The sequence below is a fragment of the Cynara cardunculus genome, assembly GCF_001531365.2.
Source record: "Cynara cardunculus var. scolymus isolate 2C chromosome LG 5, CcrdV1, whole genome shotgun sequence".
In the NCBI taxonomy this organism is placed as follows: Eukaryota; Viridiplantae; Streptophyta; class Magnoliopsida; order Asterales; family Asteraceae; genus Cynara; species Cynara cardunculus.
In genome coordinates, this window is record NC_037532.1 from 10,281,390 (window position 1) to 10,284,565 (window position 3,176).

Consider the following 3,176-nt stretch of genomic DNA (forward strand, 5'->3'; position numbering starts at 1 on the left):
TATATATATATATATATATATGTATATATATATATGTATATATATATGTATATACATATATAAAGATTACGATTTTCATTACTATAGTTTATAATTAATGATTGTTTTCCTCCTAATAATTTAATTTTTTTTATTAACCTGGATATCCAACTCGCTATGCAAATCGACTAATCCCAGGGCGACTACTTGCTTTGCAGGTAGCCCGAAGTCACCGCATTTGAACCTCCGTGGCCACAAGGGGATTTTTGTTCCTTCTTGGATTTGAACCTAGGACCTCCAGACACTTTTGATCTTTGGAGTCAAGCTCAAACCAATCAGACACCACCCTTGTAGTTTATAATTTAATTATTGTTGTTTTCGTCTCTATGTTTTCCGGTTCATTCCTATTTTAATTCCTAATACTTAAGCGTATGAGTTATATGTCATCGTCAAATTTATTTAAGATTAATTTTTGAAATATATTTGGGTTAAATATGGGCTTTTAATTTGTTTTAGATTATTTTTTAATTTTATATTTAAGACGTATTAGAACTATTTATTGTATGGATACGTCATAATCGAATTTTATTGAGAGTTATAATTTTATAATTATTAAATTGAAGTGTGTTAAATATAAACTGTATACACAACATCGCACTGCACTGCACTGCACCACACCGTGAAACACGTTTTGGTCTTAAATTGCACCAAAACGCACACTCAGCGTTGTGTGACATGAGATGGCTATGTTATTTTTTTGTTTATTTATTTTATACATAAAATAACAATTATAATATTTAAAATGGTGTTTAAGTTTAAAACTTACCAACAACGTTCATAAAATAACAAATTCAATAATATGATAGCACGTGGTTATGAAACAAGCAGAAATATAATGATATCTAAAAGATTATCAAGTGCTACTAAAACAAACAATAATATTCAATAACCAAAGTAACAATAACATTGATTGTGCGAAGTAGTATTGTAAATGAGTTCACATGATGGAAAAATCAAAAGATAGCAACTGTCATTTGCATAACTATATGAATTCAACTGTTAAGCTGTGCGACTTGTATTATAATTTGACTTCAAGGTTCTCAATACTACTAATAAATATTAATGACCAATAATGCCACATAAACAACTCCACATTTGCATTATTATATATATATATATATATATATATAGATATATTTTGATTATGTTACATTGCTAAGTAACAAAATAAAAATTATAATCCTATAAAAATTAATTTAAAATGTGGGATTCATTAAATACAAAAAATTAATTTTAATAAAATTTAAATATGTAAAGTGTGTAGAAATTATATTTGTTGATGTATTTATATTGTGTAGATAAAAATAATATAAAATCATAAATGAGAGGTTACATGAAAAGTTAAACCAATAATATAAAATCATAAATATTTTTTTGGTATATTTGTTTCATTTTATAGATGTAAGTTCAAAAAATGAAAGTACTTTATTTGTTTTATTTTATAGATGTAACTATTTTTTTTCCATTATTCTACCACATTAATCACTTGTATATGTCATAAAGATGTATCTAACATGTTTTGAAAAGTTCAATGAGTTATTTAACATGTTTTGGAATGTCCAAAGACTTAATCATTTCAAACACTAAAGTCCATTGGGTTTTTTAGGCTTTTCCCATTATAAAATTACAAATTGATAAACTATAGAAACATAAAAGATAGAGAAGAGAATTCCAGCAAAAACAAAAAGTAAAAAAATCCATATGAATCACATTTTGGAGTTTAACTGTTGTCATGAGAAAAAAAAAAACTATAACAATATAATCAAAACAAAATCAGACAAACAAACCTCACATAAAAGCAGGCATGACATGAATGTCACCTGGAAATTATGAAAGAGGAAGAATAAAATAAAATATGCGAAGAAGCTTCCAAACTGAACACCAAAAACTTTTTTTATGGAGGAAGAACAATTATACTGATGGCGAAGAAACACACACATATACACACAAAAACAACATATTTTACAAAAGTATAATTGGTGTTACTTAAATTTATTAAGGAAGAACATCGATACCGATGGGCAAGGAAATTCTACAAAAGTGAAACAATAAAAAAAAAAAAAAAACATATAAACTCATTCAAATATAAGATAGAATTAAAAGTTAAATCCATTTTGATGGAACATTCCATTAAATATATTATAAAATATTTGGTAGAGAAAAGATGAAAGGTTTTAAAGAATATAAACATAAAACCAATGAAAACCATAAAGTTTGATACATTCATGACTTAATAAATAAAATTCACCAAAATAAGTAAATCACATTATAAGCCATTAAATAAATTAAAAAAATATTTAAAATCTAAAATTTTAAGAAAAAATGATTTGAAAAATACTTTTTCTACATTGTGCGATCTAAGCAACTCCACATTTTGCTTATACGTAACTATATAGATACATACATACACACACAGAGGAGCGATCAAATACAAATCATCTAATTTGTACAAACCGTGCACACCTCATTCAACCAATCATGATTTTTCATTTTGTTCATTTTTTTTTTGTAATTATGAGAGATTGATTAATCATTTTTATTGTGGAGAGTGTTAAACATGAATGTTATCATCTTCATTATTTTAATTTTAGAGAACTACATGAAACAGTTTCATTAAAATTTCATTAAGTATTATATGAAACAATTTCATAACCATATATGAAACAACTTCATCAAAAAAAAAAGTATTATATGAAATAATTTCACAAGATTAAACAATTTCATGAAAAAAATTTCATAAGATTAAAGAATGAAATCGACGGATGAGGGTGGTTTGCACGGTTTGTACAAATTGAGTGGTTTGTATTTGATCTCTCCTCTACACACACACACACACACACATATATATATATATATAGAGAGAGAGAGAGAGAGAGGGGTAGGTTCATACTAGAATGATGTCTATTAAAAAAAATAAGAGAATGATCAAATTACGTATATAATCACATGTAATTTTACATTAATAGCCAAAAAGTATGTGTGCGACCCTATGGCTGCATGACAAGGTCAGTTGGCAAGGTCGCGTGAATCACATGTGATTTTGTACGTGATGTTAGTGTAAGATCGCATGTGATTCGATCATTCTCTTATTTTCTTAAATAGGTATCATTCTCGTATGAATCTGACTCTCTCTCTCT